Raw genomic sequence first — 8,212 nt, forward strand, 5'->3', positions numbered from 1 at the left:
TCCAATGTGTGTGTAATTTTTCATATGTCATCCACATCATTTAAGCTGATTTAATCCCTCAAAATAATCATAATTCACGTGCATATGCTCAGCTATTGACCTCAAGGAGTGTTGATTTCAATTGCTCAATTGATGTACAAGTCACATGCCACCTATGTCACATAAATCACATAATTTAATTAAATAACATGTGATATAATAAAATCTAATTAATATTCAAAATTAAATTCATAATTAGAAGGGAGAGTCTATTAAAATAACCAATTCCATGCTGCACAAAATTATATAAAAATTTTCATACAAAGGCAAACCGAAAATTAAGTCAAACTAAAACACTTTAGAAAGTATTGACTTTTTATTTAATAACTCCCAAAATAAAATAAATTTTAAAAATATAATTTCACCACTCATCAACTGGAGATAAAATTTACTTTTTCAATTTTTCTTGTACATTTTCTCAAAAGTTCATTTTTTAGACCAAAATACCCCTAATACACTAAACCTAGAAACTTAGGCAAAATTTCAAATCTAATACAATATGTGCACTTTGAGGTGATAAATTATTAATAAAAAAAGGTCCTAATTAACAAGTAAAAGTATGTAACAAATGTGTTCTATCAATTCCCCCACACTTATCATTTGCACTCCGGGTAAAATCAAGTTAAAAATGTCCCAAAAGAAACTCAAAGATAAAGAAACAAGAGAAAATAATGTCTAAAGTCACTAAAATACTAGCTCAAGAACTTCTACAAATTATCAATCAATGTGGCAATAATTAGGAAAGAATTATGCATATTACAAACAAACCTTTTCCAAGGATCAATATTAAAGAGTAAGCCTCTCTAGGTTAAGTGTTTACTCTTATCACTCAAAGTATATAACAGTATAAGTATTAATTTCACTTAAAATTCCTTAGGGTAAACCCTATCATATATTTGTAACCCTTCTATATCTCCACCACTAAATAGTACTTGAAATCAAGAATCAAGTGGACTTTATTATGTTATAATGTGGGTAATGAAAGGATGTATAAGAAATGCATGTATGAAAAATAGGGTTAGCATCAAGATAATACTCAAATCAAGATATATCCCCTTTATATGCAAAGCATAACCTAATTCAATTGAGTGAACACCTTAAAATAAAGAGGATGAAAAGAAATGACAAGAAATGACAATAAAAAAATGGAATGGATGAATTAGGCAACTTTTTATTCTTTTCTTTCTTTTGGTTTTCACCTTCTTTTCTTCTTCTTCTTTTCTTTTTCTAGCAACTTTGTTGCTTTCATTTTCATATTCTTTTTTAACATTTCTTTGCCTTTCTCTCTTTTTTTTTGGTTGCCCTTAACTCTTTGAAAACAATGAAAATAATGGATATAATGGTGTAACAACAAAGGATAAAGAGTAATGGATAGAAAAATGATAATACCCATCTACTCATTTGATCTAGAACATGCAATGTATATTACAAAAAATAAAAGTGTAACATTCATCCCTTAAGAAAAATAAGGTGAATATTTATTTTTTAAGAGTTAAACTAAAAGCTCAAAATGGCTAACAAAGGATAATCAATAATAATGGGTTGGCTATTAGGCTCTTGGCTATTTTTTATGAATGCCATCTTTCATCTCCTATCAAACAAGTGCAGGACATGTGGTCTCAATTAAGAAGTGAAATAAATTCTAGAGGGTAACATCACTAAGGAATTTTTCACACATGAGTGTTTGGCCTCTTTCATAAAAGGGTAATGTGCCACTCTAATCTATTAATTCAAGGTAAAAGAATATTCACTTCACACCTATTCAATTCTTAAAATTACCACATCTCAAGCATCAAAATATCTATTCAAGAGCTAGATTATTAAGTAACCCTAAACAAAACAAAACAAAGAAATTTTTGTTTCAATTTTTCAAAAAAAAATCAAAAGTGAAAACAAAACAAAACAAAACATTTATTTCTCTCCTCCATACTTAAATCATGCATTGTCCTCAATGTATGAATAGACTAGTGATAAAACAAGTGAGATCAATAATGAATGTATAACAAAAGTATAGTGTCAATTTTTTTTAACACACAGACAAACAAAAAGAAAACAAACAAACCAAAGAAAACAAATCTACTATCTACTAGGTTCATCTCCCCCAGACTTGAACTATACCAACCATTAAATATATTAATCAAAGGAAGGTAAAAGCTCAAGATTAGAGAGATATAACCTTATCATGGTGGCTTAAAAATGATGTTGGAATCTCTAATCTTGAAAATGTCTTTCTTCCATGTCCTTTGATTATCAACTCCTTTAATATCTCAATGCTTTGCCTTACATGGTAATGATCTTTCTATATCTAGTGCAAGATCATAAGAGATAACTGCCTTAGGAATGTAAAGGACAAGTTCTTTTCCTTTCACTTTAAGTGGCATAATTTCTTTTGTTTTCTTCATATCTTTTTCAAGTACTTCCACATGCCTCATAGCTAATGGTGTTACTTGTATAGAATCTTTCTCCAATAGCTTTGGAACCTTTTGGTCATCAAGCTCAAGTAGAGTAGATTCTCTTATGCCAACTTCATCTATGCTTACAACTACATCACAAGAAAGAAAACCCTCCTCTTAGCCCATAAGATCAAGAAAAGAATCTATTCCATTATCATCAAGCAACATATGAGAGGAAGAATCCACATCTTGTAAAAAATCATCAATTTCTAAACAATCTTTGCAAACATATTTTTCAACACAAAAGCATGAAACATGTAGAGTCAATGAAGATTAATCATCATGAGGAAGTGAGCTGTGTGCATATTGCTTAATAGCTTCTTTAACCAAAATATCAATAGCATTGAGACCAAGTAAAGAATAATCCTCAAAGGGTCTTTTCATTGCCTCATATATGTTGAAGCTAGCATAATCCTCTCCATATTTCAAAATCAAACTACCCTTTTCCATATCTATCAATGTATGGGTAGTTCCCATAAATGGCCTTCCTAGAATCAAAATGTCATCCCCACTTCTTTCCTTAGACATATCAAGCACATAGAAATCCACAAGAAATAATAGACCTTTAATATAAACTAACAAGTCTTCTACTATACCATGTAGTCTCCTAACGCTCCTATCCATTAATTAGCATATCATTGGTATTTTATGTATGCAATTCAAATCAAGGGCATGGTAAATAGACAATGGCATCACATTTATAGTAGCCCCTAAATCAATCAATGCATTTGAAAAATTTGTATTATCAATTTTGTATGGAATTGTGAAAGAACTAGGGTCCTCACACTTAATAGGGAGTTGAGGCTTCATTATAGCACTCATAAAAGAGGGTAATTGAACCTTAGCATTAGGCCTAAACTTCCTCTTATTTGTAAAACAATCCTTTAAAAATTTGGCATATTTAGGAAAGCTTTTCACAACATCCATCAAGGGTACATTCACCTGAATTTTATAATAGAAATCATATACCTCTTGATCAATTTCCTCTTTAATTTTCTTAGGAATAATTTATGCTTGTAAGAAAGGAAGTCTCTTCATGAGTTCTTGATTTTGTTTTGCTTCTTCCTTCCTTGAACCTTCCTTTCTTGTTTCACTTTGCTTGGCCTCTCCCTCTCTTTCCTCACTAAGTGTCGCACCCGGAAAAATGCGACACGAACGGCATGCAAGCGAAGGTCCCGGCCTTCACAGTGGGAACTGGATTGAACGAGGAGTCGCCACCAAGATTTTGAGGTAAATCTCAGGAAACCGATTAAAAGGAGGATAAGGGTGGTCTGCAAAATTAGAGAATAGATTCGGGAGTCGGTTGAGTGTGAGGAAGGTGTTAGGCACCCCACAACACCCGTTCGTCAGAACGGTTACCTGAAGTTTGTTGTGCTCTTTTAATATAATTTTATAACTATTTTAATTATTCCTTTTATGTTCATGTGTTTGATATAAAAATGATAGGAATTAGGTGAGAAATGTTTATTTATTTACAAGGGAGGACGGACTTGACTCAGAATCTAACTCTGAGGCCTACGTACCCTGTGATGGGGATCAAAGTCCACGTAGTTTGGGTTTATAAGTTTGTTGGTGAAAATATTTTTTGAAGAGAAATTAATTAGAAATCATTTACCATTTTACAAATAAAACAATTTCTGAATTATTTTCTCCATTTTTGAATTTTTGGAATAAAGAAAGGAAAGGGTTTAAAATTATTTTTCTTTATGTTTTATGATTGGGAATTTTAATCGCAGTACCTATAGAACCTTATTAGTTTATATGAGAATGCAATTGCTCTAAATATTTGCGGAGATTCTGAAATCTCACACAATAAAAGAGTTTGGCAATCTTAATTTATTTATTTATATTCTTATGTACATTTTTAAGTGTTAATAATAATTTTTAGCGTGTATATACATGTTTTGAAGAATTTTAATCATCATACCTGTGTAGCTTTATTGGCTTATACGGTAATATGATTTATCCTAAATATCTGTCGAGATTTAAAATCTCACACGATAAAGGAATTAAATTTATTTAAATTTTTAATGTGATTATATTAATCTATAATTTATACATATTTTAAAAACTTATTCATTATATCTGCAGAGTCTTATTGACTCGTACGATAATACGATTATCTTATAAGTCTACGGAGATTCAAAAATCTCTCATGACTAAAAGATATAATTGATAAATATGATTACCATTTAAACACATTAATTTGGTTAATTAATTTTCTAAATTGTTTATTATATGATTATTTACAAACATCATTTATTATATATATTGAGAACCACTATATCTGCGAGGATTTATTATCCCACACGATAATGTGATTAATTTAAGTCTCTACGAAGATTCTTAAAATCGCACATGGGACTTAAATAAATTATTGATTTAGATTATAAAAGAGAGTTAATATTAATGATGGGCATTTGAAACTCATATTAACATATAAGTTTTATTCTCATATCTGCGAAACCTTATTGATTTACACAATATGATATTATCCTAAATATCTATAGAGATTTAAAGTCACACGCGATAAAAGGATTAAATAATTCACTTTGAATATATTTTAATGCGTAATTATACAACGCATATAAAAATCTTAATCGTTATACCTGCGAAGCCTTATTGAGTCACGCGGTAGTACGACTATCTTAAAGGTCTATGGAGTTTCAAAGATCTCACATGACCACAAGATCTAATTAGACAATATAATTATTAACTTAATTAATTGATATTATAAAAAATGTTTATTATTTTATTTATAAAAATTTGTTTACGTAATATATACAAATTTTGAATCACGATATTGCGAGGATTTATTATCCTACACGATAAGGCAATTAATTTAATTCTTTACGAAGATTCTTAAAATCTCACGTGAGACTTAAATATTTACTATAAGATTGATTCTCATACCTGCGAAATCTTATTGATTTACACGACATAAAATCATTCTAAGTGCCTATGAAGATTCTTAAAATCTCACATGACAAATAGATAGCCAAAATATTTGTATTTACGGTCAGTGTATAATATTGTGGGTAGCTAAACAATTCATGCGATAAAGGCCATGGAAAGAATAGAGAAATAAAATATTCTGACAATTCACTATTCTTTTGACTTGAGGATATATTCTAAAAAAATGCAAATTTGACATAAACTTTCAGCAAGATCATAACCATGATAGACGCGGCTTCAAACCACAATCACCTCACAAATTATCAATAATATTCTCACAAGCTCTCCTTTTTTTATTTTGTCAAACACCTCTCAAATATGTTCTAAATTCTACATAGAAAAATATTTAAATTTTAATTTTTTATGCCTAAACATACATTTGGATCAGTCCACACTCATAATATCTATCAATATACATATATGTTCATCAATGAATCCAGATTAAGGTAGATGATATGATTTAAATATTACCTGAGTAACTTGTGATTTTAGGTTTGCATTCTTCTTCCTCTCAAGATAACGCTTTCATCGCCTCAACCTCAAGTATTAAACGTGTTTTTGATTCTTTGTTGCTTGTAAAACATCCAGCACCCGTGTGACATCAATTCAGACTGCAACTTTCGGAGAATAAGTTGAAAATCAACGCTCTTTGCTACATGAAGAGGTGACGTAGAGGGAGTTATGTTGCCTTGAACAATTTTAGTTTGACCATCGAGAGTGGCCATGACGACAATTACGATCCTCAATTAAAAACCTTTATTCGATAAAAATGAAGAACAAAATGCAGATCAAAGAGAACGCAGATAGAGCATATTACGCAGGAGGAAGAGATATAGAATAAAAAAAAGTGTGTATGTGTGTTTCTCTCCCCGACCGCGTGAAGGTCAGTGTCATAGTTTCCTCTACACTCGATGGATGCTGCTGCTCTCTCCTTCTCGTTCGTTTATCTCTTTTTTTTCAGAGCTCCGACCATCTCTCTCCGTCTCAGATTTGGCCTTCTCACATGGCGCCACCTTCCATTTGATCTGTCCTTCACGCATGGTGTCATAGATCTCTCCTTCAAATCTTTCTCGTTCTTAGTCTCTCTCTTGTGTCTCTTATTGTGCTCCGTTTTTGCTTCGTTCTTTTTTTGTTCTCGATCTCCCCCTATCGATTTTCTACTCCGTTTTTGTCTGGTTTTTTTATCTTGTTTTCCTTCTTCACTTCTTCAGTCACTCTCACTCTTTCGGTCTCTCTTCTCTGTGTTGCTTCCTCTCCATCTTTGTTTGGTTTCATGCTCTGTTTTTCCTCAGTTCTTTCGGTCTCTCCCTCTCTCCAGTTTTTGTGTTCTCCATTCTCTCTCAGACTTGCTTCCCCTTCTTTTTTTTTCGTGCATGCTGAGTTTTTGCTCTTTATCACTGAAGCTGGGGATCTCCCCCTTGCGTGCACGTTGCTTCTCTATTTCTTTCTCCTTTTCCCTGTTTTTGCTCTCTAGTTTTTCTGCTCACGTGCGTGTGTGTCTTTGCATGGCTGTCTGTCCTTTTTAGTTGCACATGAGTATGCTTTCTACTTTAGGTTCCTCCTTCTCCGCTTCATGTCTGCTTCTTTTTCTGTGTGACTCTTCCTTTTCTGCGGTTCTCCGTCTCTCTTTCTTCATCTCTGTCTCTCTACATTTTCAGCGTTTGCCTCTGTGGCATCTGAATTCTCCAGACTTGCTTATGTGCTCCTTCTGCTTTCTGCATACTGTGCTTGACCGAAAGTGTGTGCGTGTGTGCATGTCCTTTTTTTTGGCGTTCTCTAGCTCTCTCTCTTTTGGGCTATGTTTCACCCAGCCTTACATATTTTTTAAATTTCTTTTCTTTTTCTTTTTAGATTAACACACACACACACACACAGATATATATGTATATATGTACATTTTTTAAATGAGAAATAAGATTTAAGGAGAGAAATTTAACTCTCAAAATTTGACTCTCAATATTTTGAATAATTGGGATAATTTAGAAAGAGATCTTAAAAGATTTAAACAAGATTTTTTATTTTTGAAAATATAATCCTAAAAAAGGATTAAATTTTATTTTTATATTTTTTTATATTTTTTGACTATTTATTATTATTTTATTAAATTTAAAATGTCCGGACAAAATACGGTGTTCACACTAAGCAATTCGGCTATAGTCTTCTTTTCCATCTTGAATGGTTGTTGCTCACATATGATCTCCTAAGTGTTCTCATCATCATCATCCCTACAAAAAGATGCATCGTTGGGAGCAAAAGAAGAACTAGAAACATTAACATGAAGAGAAGAATTCAAAGAGGAAGTCTTGGCCTTTCCTTCTTTTTAGGGTTCTTGTACTCTTTCTCCCAACTCCTTGCCACTCCTTAATGTGATAGCATTGAGATTAGCTTTAGGATTAGCAACAGTGTTGGATGGTAATGTAGCAGCTTGAGCATTAGCTACACTTAATTGGTTAGCAAGCATATTCATTTGAAAAGTAAGGGCATCAATTTTAGAGTTTATGTTCTCACACTTGTTACCTATATTCTCTACCTTATTCCCTAAGCCATCATACATGTTCTTGTACAAGGTATTCATTTCAATTAATTTCTTACGTAACACATTCACATCATTAAAAGAATTGGAATTAAAAAAAACTATCAATGGCACAAGTCTCCTTTCATCATAAGAATTAGAAGAAGGTACAAGAGAATTACCATTGGGATTGTAGTGGTGGGAATAGCTACCTTAGGTCAAAAGGTGTGGAAGCTCACGGCCTTGAAGGCTT

Source organism: Prosopis cineraria, unplaced genomic scaffold (assembly GCF_029017545.1).
Source record: "Prosopis cineraria cultivar Desert tree isolate PC_DT_omini unplaced genomic scaffold, ASM2901754v1 PC2, whole genome shotgun sequence".
Classification (NCBI taxonomy): domain Eukaryota; kingdom Viridiplantae; phylum Streptophyta; class Magnoliopsida; order Fabales; family Fabaceae; genus Prosopis; species Prosopis cineraria.